We start from the raw sequence: 17,414 nt of genomic DNA, 5'->3' as shown, positions 1-17,414 counted from the left end.
AACAAGCGAGGAACTTTTAACACTCAAAACAACAAAATGATAGGGGCTGCAATAGCTATCATGCAACAACTTATGGAAGAGGCTGAGGGTGGTGAGGATGTGAATGCTGTTGACCAACCCACACTGAGGAGACGGAGAAGAGTGTACAGACCCAGGGTAACCTACCAGGGGTTACATGAGCTGGAGGTAGTGGAGTGCTATAGGGTGGACAGGGATCTTCTGCAGCAAATTGTTGAGCTGTGCCGGCCACACTTGACTCACAGAACTAACAGACGGGAACCCATCTCAGTTGATACCAAGGAATGTGTAGGCCTAAGAATACTAGCTACAGGTACCTTCCAAAGGCCAACTGGGGATATGATGGGGATCTCACAGGCTTCAGCATCCAGGGTACTCCACCAGTTCCTGGATGCCATGTCAGCACATGTTGATGGGCACGTATATTTCCCCAACACCCATGAAGCAATGGCCAGCAATATGCAACTGTTCCACCAAATAGCAGAATACCCTGAAGTAGTGGGTGCTATAGACTGCACACACATACCATCAAAGTACCACCCAGTGAGCAGGGTAGGGTCTATATCAACTGCAAGGGCTTCCCCTCCATCAACTGCCAGGTTGTATGTAATGTCCAGGGCATAATAATGAATGTGTGTGCTGGCTGCCCTGGAAGCTATCGTGATTCCCACATCTGGCATCTGACGCAGCTGTACCAGAGATTTGTCAATGGGACATTCCTCACGGTCACCTAGTGGGGGATGCTGGATACGCACTGGAGCCATGGCTGATGACACCCATCAGAAATGCACACACACCCGAACAAGAACTCCATAATGAGGCACACGCACAGACCAGAATTATAGTAGAGCATGTCTTTGGGATGCTCAAGTCACAGTTCTGGTGCCTGGACACATCCAGTGGAGCCTTGTAGTACTCACCAGCTGCATGTACCCAAATTGTCATCGTATGTGCCATGCTACACAATATGATCTTGTGGAAACAGCTGCAGCAGGAACAGCACGAGGCAGGACCACACAGCCCTGCACCATTGCCAAGACCTGCACAGGTACAGAGTGATTCGGAGGAGGAACAACCTGAGCCTGCTCCAGTAGGCAGAATAAGGCATGCCCAGTATGCCCTGACCTTGGCAAAGAGGCAACACATAGCACATACACTGACACAGGAGGGACCCAGGGAATAACACCTCTCTCTGACTCTCACATACAGTAAAAGGGATGCCAAACATTACACCACCTGTGCTCAACCATGTGTAGGGAGTATACTATGTGCATCCAACATACCCAGCCCTGCAGCACCACCCTGAATACTGGGACACCCACAAGGTAAGTGACTCACACATGCCATTCAGGGGGTTTTACATACCCAACAACAGTCGCAGCCAGGAAGACAGGTGTAGACAAACACAAAGGCTGTGCTATGGCCTCTGAATGATGCCTATTGGAACCCCCCCCCCCACAGGCCTACACAGACTACAGCAGGTCAGGCTGTGGGACGTACATTCTGAAGAGTAGGAAGTCAGAAACTAATATGTAGGTAAATCAAAGCTAAGATCTGTAGTACACTGGTATGCCTCTAGTCAGCATGATAGGTAAGAATACAGAATGAAATAGAGTACATGACATACCAGTACAGTCATAGCAAATGTATACAAGTGTCAGGTGTGCCCCCCATCCTATGTAGTAATGTAATAACAGTCAGGTGTGCCCCCCAATCCTGTGTAGAAATGTAGAAATACTCAGGTGTGCCCCCCATCCTACGTAGACATGTAGTAACAGTCAGGTATGCCCCCATCCTATGTAGAAATGTAGTGACAGTCAGGTGTGCCCCCCAATCTTATGTAGAAATGTTGAAATAGTCATGTGTGCCCCCATTCTATGTAGATATGTAGTAACAGTCAGGTGTGCCCCCCAATCCTGTGTAGAAATGTAAAAAGTCAGGTGTGCCCCTATCCTACATAGACATGTAGTGACAGTCAGGTGTGCCCCCCCATCCTCTGTAGAAATGTAGTGACGGTCAGGTATGCCCCCCAATCCTGTGTAGGAATGTAGAAATAGTCAGTTGTGCCCCTCATCCTATGTAGAAATGTAGTATCAGTCAATGCCAAATGATCGACTGATACCCTGCAGAAATAGTATGCGACCTGTAGATGTACAACACAAAGGTCTGCACTGCAGTACAAACCACCTGGACTCGATCCACACATTCAGTACAGATGAGCATGCTGGGCATGCTCACACACGTAGAAAAATGAAGGCAATGTCAGTCAATAACATACTGAAAGGTCATATTGGACATGCTCACACACTTAAACACATGAAGGCCATGTCTGCAAACACCAGTGAACCAGACATATCTGGCAGTCGCAGATGTTAGTGCAGACACTTCTCAGTATGCACCACTCATACTTTGCACATGCAGTGGATAGGAATACAGACATATATCTAAGGACAGCACACTATAATAAGCCAAAGGTAGACATACATAGATGTGTGGAAGAGGGTGACTGTGACAAGGCGCTATCCAGGCCTGTCCCACCCAGCACACAGCCAAAGGGCCACAACCACATGAGGTTCAGATGTCACTCACTGTAGATACTAGCCATCAATATCTATCAGCATTGCAGACTACATGGTGCAAATGCTAGCTGCGCAACATGACTGTCCAAGGAAGTAGTCATCTAGCAACTATATACACGTACCTGTAAAATATGACCCTGTGTGTGCCCGCATGTGGTGCATCAACCTCTAGATGAATTGGTTATGGCCCATGCACACACACTGCCCTCCCCATAGCCCTACTATGACAAGCCTGCTGAGGTCTTCCACTGTGAAATACATCTTTGGGAGAATTGTAGCCCAGTAATCTCCATGGCGCGTCCTATAACTGCTTACTGCTGTAGTGTGATAAACTAGTTAGGTAGGAGTTCCAATCCCAGACATGTCAACTATGTGTCTGTATAGAGAGCAATGCTTTTTAGGGTAGTCACACTCCCTTCAATTCAAATGCTCTACTTTGATAAGGCTGCTGATGTCATCCATCTAGAAGTTCATCTCTGGGAAGGCTGTAGCCCAGTAATCATCATAGCTTGTCTTATAACTGCATACTGTTGTAGTGTGATAAACTACTTAATTAGAAGTTCCAATCCCAGACATGGCAACTGTGTGTGTGCGTGTGTCTGTCTATGTAGACAGCAATGCTTTTTAGGGTAGTCACACTCCCTACAATTTAAATGCTCTACTTTGTTAAGGCTGCTGATGTCATCCACCTAGAAATACATCTCTGGGAAGGTTGTAGTCCAGTAATTTCCATAGCATAATACAAACAAAATTGCTGTAGATAACGCTAAGTACTCAGAAAAACCTCCAGGCAGACGAATGGAAAGATTCCACTGTTTATTAATAGACCACACTAAAAATTGATTAACGCTCTTCAAGCTATAATAATCGCGTTTTCGTCTCACAATGTGGGACTTCATCAGATGTAAGGAAGTTGTGCAATAAACATTTAAATATCATATTGCCTTACTAATTAAAGAAAGGTACCAATAACAATCAATTTACACATTTTAAAATGCCCTATTGGCTTCGATTTCTCATGAATATTCCATTATTCAACATCTCCTGGGTGTTCACAGACCCATCTTTCAGAAAACATACATTCTTGTGTATTCTTGTGTATATTGTATGCAATGTACTTAATAAAAGTTGTCTTAATGTTAGGCTTGCATCCATAACTTTTCTGCCCTTAAATATATTCTTATGTAATAAAAACATACAGTATATTAACATTTCAAACTTGTTAAATAAATGTTTAGTTTAAAAAATCCTTTATCACTTCTTAGTACGCGAGAATAATCAATGGTACCTATGCAACATCCAGTTTTGCTTAAATGTTAAAAATGCTCAATATTAAAATATAAATATATGAATATATACATGTAAATAAATAAATAAATATATGTATGTATAAATATGAATATAAATATAAAGTATAAATATAAATATAAAGTGCATCGAGTGTGTGTTAAAACTAAAAACAAAAAACATATTGTATATCTTATAGATGTTAAATATTGAAGGGACATCATAAAAATATCTAATGAATTTTATAAAGTCTTTATTATTAAATTCTATATGAGATAGGGAACAAAATTCAAAAATAAAAATAAAAAGTTATTTTATGCCATACTATTTATTTAGTACTTCTGTAGTCCACTGCCCTCTAGTGTTAAAATCTGGGATTTATTAATTTAAATTTTATTTGCTTTTAGTCTCAGTATAGCTCCTATAGATATATAATCATTTAATCCTGGGCTTTTACTAGCATCCAAGTGCACCTGCCACCAAAGCTCCCTACTTTCTAATGTATCCTCCCATGGGCCTCCCCTGGGATCAATCTGAATCTGTTCTAATACAAAGAACAAGTAGGTTGCACCTAAACAAATTTTTGTGTGTTTGTAAAGGGCATTTGTTTCTCTTTCTTTTTTAATGTCATAAGTATGTTCGTAGACCCTCTTTTTTAATGGTCTCTCTGTCTTTCCAATATAGAAAGATTGACATTTTTGGCAGGTCACTAAATATACTACTCTTTGAGTTTCACAATTATAGTAACTGAAACTTTTTATTGTTTTATTTCTGCTCTCCAAGTGTATTTCATCCTTATTTATTATAAAAATACACTGGGGGCATCTTCCACACTTGAATGTTCCTACTAGTTCACCAAAATTCATTCTCTTTAACTTCCCTATTCTTTCTACCATATTCTTAATATTAGGTGGATTCTTATAAACAATTTTAGGTACTATCTCTCTGACTTCTTCAATGTCGGTGTAAGTTAGGAATGTTTTCCATTCTCTATTAAATATTCCTCCTATATTTTTATTTAGGGAGTTATATTCTAATATTAGTCTTCTTTGATGACTTTCAGCTTCATCATCTGTTTTTCTTATATTCTCTGTCATTTTGTTTCCTAAACCATCAGTAATATTTCTTTCTATCCCTTTAATAGGATAAAATCTTCCACTTCTGCCTATTTCTACTTCTTTCCTTATGTTTTTTATAAATTCAATAGGATAACCTTTTTCAAAAAACATATTTTCTAATCTATCACATTCTTCATAAAAGTCCTCTTGTCTACTTGTCATCCTAGACCCCCTCACAAATTGTCCTTTTAGAATGTTTTTCTTACTATGGAAGGGGTGAGCACTTTCGAAGTGTAAAAAAGAGTTAACATAAGTTGATTTCCTGTATACTTTTGTTTCAAAATTACTTTTGTACTTATAAATCTCTACATCTAAGTAATTTAATGTTTTCTTGTTTATAGTATACGTAAATTTCAAAAAGCTTGTGGTAGTATTTAAATAGTCCATGAATTCAAGAAAGTCTTTTTTACCCCCTATCCAGAACATAACCATATCGTCCAAATATCTATGATATAATATCCATTTATCTTTATATTTGGAATTTATAATATATTTTTCTTCCCATCTGGATAGTACTAAATTCGCATATGTGGGAGCGCATGCCGCTCCCATTGAAACTCCAGATTTTTGCTTATAATATTCACCATTGAAAATTAAATAGTTGTTTTTTAAAATCACATCCATAAAACTGACAGTAGCTATTTTTTCTTCTTGAGTCATAATGTTATCTAAGAAAATACTTTCTTCAAACAATTTCATTCCTTCATAATGTGGAATACAAGAGAACAAATCAACTATATCTATAGTTATAAATGTAATTTCTTCCCTAAAAACTTTGGGTGTTATTTCCCTTAGGAAGTCCCAAGAATCTTTTAAAATAATACTATTATTTACCCATATATGCTTTGCTTTTGTGTCAACATATTTAGCTAGTGGGACTGTCATTGCCCCTGCTGCTGACACTATGGGTCTTAAAGGGGGATTTTCCTGATTTTTATGTATTTTGGGTATGCCAAAGATAGTGGCTACCCTTGGTTTTTCCACTTTTAGATAATTAGCAGTTTTGATATCTATAACTTTTTCTAGGTGTAAATCATGAATTAATATTTCAATTTTCTTGTGTGCCATCTCAACCTCTTGTTTTGAAGCTACACAGTAGTTATCTCCATTATTTAGGATGGTATTCATCTTTGCTTCATATAATATCTTATCCATTATTACTATCCCACCCCCTTTATCAGGTTTCATGATTCTCACTGTTTTATCCTCTACAATTTCTTTTAGTAATCCGTTCTCTTCCCTTGTTAAATTCTGATGGAAATAAGTTCCTTTCTTAGCACATTTCTTTCTTATTTCCTTTTCCATTACCATTTCCAAATTCTTAATTTGTGGTAAAAGAGGAGGATTATATGTTGATTTCCTATTTAATTCCTTAATTTCTTTGTTTTCTCTATTATCTTTTTTGTTAAAACCAGCTCTAGAAGCCAAAATAGTTAAATTAATTTTCCTTAAAAAAAGTTTCATGTCTATGATAGTGTTAGCTATATCTCCTTTTTTAGATGGAATATATTTTAATCCTTTACTAAATAGACTAAAATGTTTCTTGTCAAGCGTGTAGTTACTAAAATTGTATATAGAAAATCCCTCAAAACTGTTTTTAACATTTTCTCTGATAATATTATTGTCCCCTACCTCATAATTCATATTATTTTCAGCAACTATGTCAATGTTAAAATTCAAATTGATGTTAGGACTGATAGTCATATCATTTCCTACATCATAATTAATCTCAAATACAGGATCCACATTTTGTTCTTGACCCGTGTCAAAATGGGTGAGGGTATCTAATAACTGAATCTCCCTCTTTCCCTTTTCCCCCCTCGCATCTGAAAATTCATTCTCTTGTCATTTCCTTGTTCAAAGAAAATTTCATGATTTTCATTTCCTAGGGGGGGAAAATCTATATCATATAATTGCTCCTCTATTCTGTCCCTGTTGTAATTCCTACTATCCTTCCTTTTATATTTGCTTACATTTTTATTGTTGTTGTTGTTATTGTTATAGTTATTATTATTATTATAATTGTTACCATAATTCTTACTACCTTTATAATATTTTTGTATAGGTTTGGGGTAACTCAAATCATTTGCATATTCATACATGTCCCTATTTAATTTGTTCCATTTACGTTGTATAATTTCATCACATTTCAAATCTATATCACTTCTAATTTTAAAATATTTCTCTTTCTCTTCTTTAATACCAAAAATCATGTCACTTTTAATACATACATCAATTTCAACAATATCCCTATCTAAAAGTGTTAACTTTCTTTCATTCTCATCTATAATATGTTGCACAACTTCCAAACCACATTTGTTAAACGTTTTCAATAAATTTTCATAAAAAACAGTCCCCATTTGCACATTATTGGGGTATTTACATATACGAAGTCCTTTTGGGACTATTTCCTTTTTAATGCATTCCTTCAAATAAGCATTCTCAATAGTGCATGTTCTGTATTGTAGCATTAATTTATACAATTTCTCCAATTTTGTACTATAAGTGTCACCATCCGCAACACTTTTTCTCATGTAGTCAGTACTTTGAAAATTAAAGTTCTTCTGAAGCCACTCATTAGTGGTTGTAATATTAGTAACAGTACCTGGTGTGGTTTTAGGTCTAGCTCCTAAGTCCTTGTGTAACGTTCCCCTTTGGCCGGAACCATTACTTCCTTCCCCGAAAATATTCGGCGTGTTACGAGGATCAAATTCAGAATTTTGTAAAGTTCCTGGGTCGCCGGCGTCCTCGTTCTCGCCCATAAGCTCCCTTTTCCTTTTGTGCTGCTGTTGAACTAACCCTTCGGTTCCTTGCGCTCTGTCCTCGCTTCTTAGCTGAATCAGGTTTGAGCACACTGGTGTAAGTAAATTCACAAGTTCCGTAAGCTGACCTATTAGCTTCCTGGTCAAACCAAGTTCTTCCTGCCCTTCTGGATTCATAGTGTAAATACGGCAGGCTGCTGCTCGTTGTTCACTGAGTACTCACTCTAATCCAACCAATAACCTCCGTAGTGTGAAAGCTTCCACAGCGGAACAACGAAAATACAAACAAAATTGCTGTAGATAACGCTAAGTACTCAGAAAAACCTCCAGGCAGACGAATGGAAAGATTCCACTGTTTATTAATAGACCACACTACACACAGTAATTTCCATAGCATGTCCTATAACTGCGTACTGCTTTAATGTAATAAACTAGTTAGGTAGGAGTTCCAATCCCAGACATGGCAACTGCATGTGTGTGTGTTTGTCTGTCTGTGTAGAGAGCCAATACTTTTTTGGGTAGTCACACTCCCTACAATTCAAATGCTCTACTTTGGTAAGGCTGTTGATGTCATCCACCTAGAAATACATCTCTGGGAAGGTTGTAGCCCAATAATCCCCATAGTGCATCCTATAACTGCGTACTGCTGTAGTGTGAAAAACTAATTAGGTAAAAGTTCCAATCCCAGACATGGCAAGTGTGTGTGTGTGTCTGTCCCTGTCTGTGTAGACAGCAATTCCTTTTAGGCTACTCACACTCCCTACAATTTGAATGCCCTACTTTGTCAAGGCTGCTGATGTCATCCACCTAGAAATACACCTCCGGGAAGGTTGTAGCCCAGTAATCTCTGTAGCATGTGCCATAACTGTGTACTGCTGTTGTGTGATATAGAACTATAGTAGGGGTTCAATTCCCACACATGGCAGTTGTGGAGGTTTTGTGTGTGTTTCTATGTCTGTGTAAGGAGCAATGCATTTTAGGCTAGTCACATTCAATACAATTTCCTGCTGATGTCATTCACTATGAAATACACCTTTGGGAAAGGGGCACTCCAGCAATCCCTGTGGTGTGTCCTATAACAAGCATCATGCTGTAGTGTGATATAGAACTCTGTAGAGGTTCTATTCCCACACATGGCAGTTCTGGATGTTTTGTGTGTGTGTTTATGTCTGTGTAGGGAGCAATGCATTGTATGCTAGTCACACTCAGTACAATTCAAATGCCGTACTTTGGCAATCCTGCTGATATCAATCACTGTAAAATACACCTTTGGGGAAAGGGAACTCCAACAATCCCCATGGTGCATTCTATAGCAGCACCATGCTGTAGTGTGATATAGAACTCTGGTAGGGATTCTATTCTCACACATGGCAGTTGTGGATGTTTTGTGTGTGTTTCTATGTCTGTGTAGGGAGCAATGCATTTTTGGCTAGTCACACTCAGTACATTTCAAATGCCCTACTTTGGCAATCCTGCTGATGTCATTCACTGTGAAATACACCTTTGAGGAAGGAGTACTCCAGTAATCTCCATGGTGCATCCTATAGAGGTGTAGTGCTGTAGTGTAATATACTAGTTATGTAGGAGTTCTAATCCCAGACATGACAGGTGTCTGTGCTTGTCATTCGTATCATGTGTGGTGGCTGTTGTGAGTGTGTAACACCTGGACTCAATGTGGAGCAGGTTTTGCAAACTTCTTATAAGGTGAGCCAAGTATATATTACAATATCCACCATACAGGGATGACAGATGTGAAACAGCTGAAAGGCTGGGGTGCAAATCCATACCCCTAAGTGAGACATCAATGCCAGCTGAACAATGTTAGCAACTCTTGTATTATCCAGGGAACACTCTCAACCCATGTCTCATACACACACACACACTTACCTAGGCAATAGCCGCTATGTTGGTAGTACCCTCCATATTGCCCACTGATAGTAACCATGGTGTGATTGCAGTGGGCTACAGAGGGCATGGCACCCTGTTCATCAGTCCAATAGGCATGTACATGCTGACAGTGCACCCCCCCATGTTCCCCACTGGACACCTGCAACAATTGTGGTGCCATCAAATATGACCCACAAATGACATAACATGCCTGAAACACAAGGCCTGTATGGACAGATGCCACTGACACCAGGGAATACCGGTAGGATGCTATCAATGTAGGTGCAGGGCCAACCTGTTGTCTATTAACAGTTCCCACCACATGAGGCCAGGACTGATAACGATCTGTGTACACAACATGGGCCAGACACCCCAGGTACAGTTCCACATGTCACTGTACATGCATGTGGGAGGTGTGCACATCCCAGACACTGCCCATATCATGGACTAAGGAACACATACATGGCAAGTAATGCACAGCATTGGCCAAATGCAATAGTCACCCAGGTGACTGGATGGTGAATACAATACCACCCTGTGTGGACAACTCCAGACACTACACCCCGAGCCACAGTGCAGACCATTTTCATGTGGCCTGATGCCAAGGTATACCCTTCACCTAGCCTTGTACAACCATCTGGCACCATCAACCACAACACACCCATGAAGCAGTGCACACATGCATGTTAGTACTGGCACCCATGTCTGTGTGTGGTGTATGATGCGTATGATCATATTAACACTCACTACAACCCCCATTGGCATGCTGAAGCATGCTGTTTGATGTCAGACACCCCCACATACCCTTTGCACATATAAACTCCATATAACCCCTATGGTGCATGTGATACCTGCACAATACTGTGTTGTTGCAATCCCACTAGGAATGAGTTGTATTTCTGGCCCTGCCAAGTGTGGCAATGTGTGTGCGTCCCTGTGAGAGTGTGGCTGTGTTGATGTCGACATCTGTTCATGTGGGCAGGCACATGTACTATACCTACCACATAGCTACCATATCCCTGTTGCAGATGTCACTCACCATCACATATACATTCTGAGGGCTCCCCAACATGTGACCTATGTGGCGCATCCAATAACTGCATGGACATGTGATAGCACTACATAGTCGTCAGGGGTTTGATACCCTGTACTGGTAGGTGTGTGACACAAACATGCTTAAATTTTACTCTCCGAACCCTCCCTGGCTTTTCTGTGCCTCTGTCTGCCTCTCTCACTCCTTGTCTGGTGGATGTGTAGACCTACACCTGCTTTGCTTAGGCAGCAGCATGTGTATTTTAAGTGATGCTCAGGATCAGCTGATGGCCTCTGCATGAATTGCATGAGGAACAGCTGTGGTAGCATTCCCATAGCCAATTGCATGGAAACACACACCAATATCTAGGAACATCATGTTGGTGTTGTGCCTTTCATTCACTGTGAGCAGGAACTCAATCTGTTGTTTGGCAAACAGCATCTCAGATGGATTGGGGTTTACCTCTAACAACATACACTGTGGAAAAAGGCCAACACACAGGAGGATGTGTCTGACCTGACTACAGACTGTAAGTGCTGCTATACTGCATTTGGAGTAATGTTGGTTTAACAGGGTGTGTGTGGATATGGCTGTCCTACATGTTTTCATACCTGCATTGTCAGTGCTATGTTTATGAGGGAACACCCACCTGTAGGACCATCTGCAGACTGGCCAGAGTGTGGTGCCTTTTGTTTCAGATGTTACCCACTGAGCACCTACCTGTGAACTGTAGAAGGTAGTGTGAAGATTGCAGTCTGTAGATGGTGACAGCCATGAGAGGTTACTGACTTCATATCCCTCATAGGACATATGGTGCAACAAACCCTCTTACAACAGTAAATGTATGAGGCTATCACAGCAACATGTCAATACTGGCCCTGTATATGTGCCTCCAGCCACAACCCTGTCAACCTTTGTACATATGTCATGCAGTAAGGGGTGCATATGTACTGTACACCATAATTAGTGACATCATATCTGATAACAAGCCAGTGAGATATCAGACTGCTACACATGTAATGTATAGTAGGGTTTATAGTTGATGACATAACCTGGACATTCTGTGGTTGTGTGTACAGTACTGAGGTCTGTGTACTTATGGTGATTCTGCTGGATGGGGTGTCCAGATCCAAAAATCTGCCACAAGACGTAGTAGTAACATGACTTTATTAAAAAACTTTTTTTAAAAAATAAGCAGTTATCTTTTAAAAAGTTTTTTAATAAAATCATGTTACTACTACGTCTTGTGGCAGATTTTTGGATCCGGACACCCCATCCAGCAGAATTTGTGTATTCATTCATTCTTGTTTTTTATCTGCCGAATTGACTTGTTCTTTATTACTTATGGTGATTGTCGGCAATGTGTGTATTGTTAATATGTACCTTGGCCTGTGTACAGACTGTGGTAGATGTCGTTCTTAGTCCTGTTCTATCTGATGTTACATGATGCTTCACTGTATGTCACCCTATCGGCTTGCATGTTTGTAGGGCCATACACGCACATGTCCCATACCACAGACAGGCAGCGGACCACATTGTGTAGCGGCCCAATATATGTAGGGTTAGTGTGTGGGTGGCACATATGAGGATGGTGTTGAACAGATAGTCCATATACTGTAATAATATGCTAACATGCCATATGTAGCTGTGGCTGTGTTCACATTGGTTGTGGTGATGCACTTTCACACAGGTGCATGTTACTCTGTGCTGTGACATGCCTGCTATATATGCAGGTACATGTGCATTCCCCCATAGGAAATCTAGGTCAGTGTTGAGCCGGTCAGCCTGTAGCCTGCACAGTGCTTTGTTACATGCCTAGCAGCTTAGTGTACTTACCCAGTGAGGTGTAATGTCCAGTTACTTTCCAGATATACTGCTGCCAGGCCACCATAACAGTCATGTATGTCAGACAGAGCAGTGGGATGCTGTACAGATGTATGTCAATATCTAGGGGGTGGTATGTGGCCATGGCACCTCCTTACCAGTGGTTATTATATGGCAGGAGAGACATGGATATGGGAATGCATAACCTATGGGGGCACATGTATACCAGTCGTTCCATGTTATACCCATCTACATGGCTGTTAACATCCACATTGTCAGGATTGGTTCACATGTCTTGCACTAAGGGGTTATGTGTATACCTCTGGACTGTCCAGAGTGTGTCAGAATGTCCCCATATAATGGCCATTATCTCTGCAGTAGTCCACAGGAGCATTACGTGCTAGCAGTGGTACTGTACTATGATGCCCTTAGGATGTCTGTCAGTAGCCAATGGCACAGATGTTAAAAGCAGATGTGACCTCCCACACACACCATGTCTGTGAAGACAATCTTTATTACAGTAGCTGGTATACATACCTGACATCCCATTGCACTACGAAGTTGGGACTACAGGGGCTGAGGTAGGGCTAACTTCTATGTTCAGGACATATGGTGATGATATATTCATATATATTTATCCAGATATCTATATAGACATACATATACACATATCAATATACATAGATGGATATGTATATGTACATAGATATACAAGTAAACACCCAGATATATTCATATACAGAGCAATATAGGTTTACACATATACAGATAGAGATACATATGCACATATACGTATGGATATCAACACATATATTGACAGTAGTAGGTATATCAGAATAGATATGTATGCACATATAATTACTAATATCTACATATATACCAACATAACTAGGCATATCTGTACACATAGGATGTGTATACATATATAGCTATATATACACATATCTATATATACACATACATATATCTATATATACATGCATCTATATATACATATATGTATATGGGAGTGCTACAGAATGCTGAAAGCCCAAAGTCCTGAAGACCATCAGGGGTGAGCTGCCTTGAGGTATATGGATGTACATTACCATACAATCCACCTTGGTTAAATGCAGGCCTAGTGCCACCTGCCATACAGACTGTTCTGTTTGTCAGTGTGGTTGTGATGGTGTCAGTTGTGCCTTGTTATGTAACAGTTACATCCCATTGTATCAGCTGAGGTCTTTACCCCCTAGGGATTGTCTACAAAGTGTAGATAGAGGCTGCTGAACTATAGACCTACATTACTTACTGTTGATTGTTTGGTATCCTATGGCCCAGTCTGTCTTTACTATTGTACTACTTGATGGCCTTGGCCTGGAAAACAACATTTGTTAACTTTTTCAGACTACTGTATTAGTATAACTGTTTCACAGTTGCATTACTCAGTTTATATGGATGTCCGTGTCTAAACAGCTATACGACATGGCATATACAACTGTATAAGTACACAAATAAAGCTTTCCCATTTATGCACACCTGTGTGTGGTGTTATATACTTTGATATCTCTGTGGGTATATGTTGCAGGCAATGAATGTCATTTGTATGGGTGGCTCATACAATCTCCAGTTGGTAAGGTATTAACTGTAGGAATAGTGGCTATTCCATATTGTGTGCACGTACTACATATGTAACATACTATACATATCTAAGTGTATATGTGTAGTTACACATATATATATATATATATGTGTGTGTGTGTGTGTATATCTGTATCTGCATATATGTGTCTGTGTATATGTATCCTAGGGATGCCCATTTCATGTCTGGTCCTGCTTATGGGATCTACAACACTTGGTAGTGTATTTCAGGGGGGACATGTTTGGCTGCAATACCTATTCATACAAGACGTATATTGTTTGGGCCTTTCAACCCTATTAACAGTGCATGTGGACATACATGTTTTTGTTATTTCCCCATTGTTACCTGCAGATGTATGTCCATGTATATATATATATATATATATATATATATATACATATCTGCTGACATATATATAACCTGCTGTATATATTTAGACATATAGATGTAGACATATATATCTATAGATGTAGGCATTTGCATGTATATATGTTTGTATATATTTATATATGTGTGTGTGTGTGTGTGTGTGTGTGTGTGTGTCTGTGTGTGTATATATATATATATATATATATATATATATATATATATATATATATATATATATATATATATATACATATATAGATATGTTGTACCTGTTTAGATATTAATATATTTACACACACACATACATCAACATGTTGGAATATATTTTCTGTACTGTTGAATAACTGGGCTGGATGATATGTTTGTGAATACACCAGAGTGATGTATATCTGACATGGCTTAGTGGTAAATCACTTTGTGTATGGTGTGCAGGGTCCTGGGTTCAAGACTTGCAGATGCTGTTTATCTTGTTGCTGGGCAGAACAAGGGCCATTGGATACAGAGTGACGAAGGCACTTTTGAGCAGTTGTAAGCAGGTTTGCGCGGAGGTAAGCACTGTTAACTTCCAGTTACAGTTTCTTATACTCAGTTAGCTTTTGAATTGCTTAACCTGTGTAGGCATTGCTTACCCCCGTTCAACTAAGCTTAAACCTGCTTACTGCTGCTTAAAAGTGCTTATTCCCGCTCACCTCTGTGCTAATTTCTTTAAAAGAAAAGAAAAAGGGATTGATAGGAAAGTGGTGAAAAAGGGCACAAAGAGGGAAAGACAGTAGGGAAAATAGCCAGGGATGTGCAGGAAGGGTGTAGGGAATGTCCATAGCTGCCCATTTATTCTGCAGCAACAACTGTGCATATACACTGAATTTGGAGGTAGATTTGGACACTCAAACCCATGGGAGGGGGGTAAGGACAACAATAATAAGTTGTGATGCCAATTAGACCGGATTACATGTGTCCAGTTGACCTGTGTGTGAAATGGAGAGCTATGTATGTGGCGAGATTTTTTTGTGGGAACAGATTGCCCTTTTTTTCAGGTGAGAGTGAGATGTTGGGGAGGGATAGTAGGTATATTTGGGGAGGTAGGTTGGGTAGGTTAACAGACAAGACAAACAAGATGCATACAGGGATGATATGTGACACATGTGGGGGGTAAACACCTTGATGGGGAGGGGTGTTGGGAAATCGGAAGCCCATGAGGTCCCCTAGTGGAAACAGTGGGACTGAGGTCCCCACCCATGGACAGTCACCACTGCACCTTCACAGCCCCGAAGATGGCTGTGCTGGGGGCTGAGTTGCAGAGCCAGGCTGACCCTCTAGTCATGACATGCAGCCATCGAGCTGGCGTAGCAGATCACCAAACTGCTGGTTGATCTCTCTACGTACCACGATCCCATCCTGGCGATGGGTGATAGGTGCCTGTCCGCACCCACTCCTGGGGGGGTGAGCCCCATCACCAGAGGCGGTTCCACCCTAAGGTGGTGCAGGAACAATGGACAGGGAGGTCCCAGGTTGGGCCCCGGACATGCTGGTGCCCGGTGCCACAGGCAGCTGAGGTGGGACAGGTGGGTTCCCTGGGACCAGCCTTCCCAAGCATACTATAGTGTTTAGATTTCATCATATGTGGGTTAGTAATAGTCAACACATTCCAGGGTTAGGTATAACAGCATGCATAGATATTCCCATTAACCCAGACACCAGATATGGAACAGTTGCATACCAAACAGAACACAGGCATATATGGGACCACACTGGTAATACGAACAGCATGCAGGTACATTGATGACACCATGCCACCAATGTTGGAATAATTCAGTATATAGCACATGCATGCACACCATTAAAATATTTATCAAACAATTGGACAGTATCAGAATACAGGTGTCATTACATACCAGTTGGGGTGGGTATGTTGATTATTGTTGGAGATATGGTGGTGGGAGGGAGAAAGATGTTAATTAACAACTAGTATATTCTTGTAGTCCACATTATTTTCCTAGTCAGTGCTGTTATCTGTACCTTACAAGTCTTACTACACTACCCTATGGCCTTAGTTTGGACAGTGATATGGCTGTCGTCATCATTATACATTAACTGGTTTTGCCTGCAGTATACTACTCTTACCTGGTATACCTGTGGAGGGAATGTTTGTTAACACTAATTGTTTCTACACACTCCCAGATTCCGGGTTGATGTTGTACACATAGCTATCCAACCCTTTCTGCACAGACTCTGGCCATGTGTTGACCACATGCTGGTGTGCCGGGACATATCTAGTATATTGCCCTCTTCAACCTTTAGTGAATTGACACACATATACATGCTTTCCTACACAGTTATATTATGTAGCACAATGTGGGTGACAGTGATCCATGATACTTTATTATTCAGAGAAACTGCAACACGCACAATTCTCTCCAATACCAGAGTGAACAGTACCAGTACAGGTTATAATGGTCTGTATTTCTCAGCACAGTGTTCGTCTCTGACGTACCTTTGGGAGCAATGTTTGTTAGCACTACCTGACTGTCGCCACACAAACTTCCAGATCACACATTTGCATTATGCACATACATCTCACTCTATTACTATACACACTCTGGTCACAGCTTGGCAACATGGGAGTGTAGATATAACATACTTGAAATATTACTCTCCTAACAGTTTCAGGGGTTGCTACATTGACAGGTTTGTTCTCATAGGTGTTTGACAATCACTTGTATTCCCTGTTTGCTGGCTAAACATCTGGGATCATCCCACAGACTTACCAGGGGGACAGGGGGACAGGCAGCAGATATGGGCCCATATACTGGACATTCTGGCCTCATCTGTACAGTTGTGGGGTATGATTCAGTATAAAGCCTACATCCTCTCCCAGGATTCAGACCATGGCTGTGTCTGCTACAACTTAAACACTGT

This window comes from Protopterus annectens, chromosome 12.part0, assembly GCF_019279795.1.
Source record: "Protopterus annectens isolate FY-2018-M chromosome 12.part0, PAN1.0, whole genome shotgun sequence".
Lineage (NCBI taxonomy): Eukaryota > Metazoa > Chordata > Ceratodontiformes > Protopteridae > Protopterus > Protopterus annectens.
Note: the sequence above shows the minus strand (reverse complement) of the source record.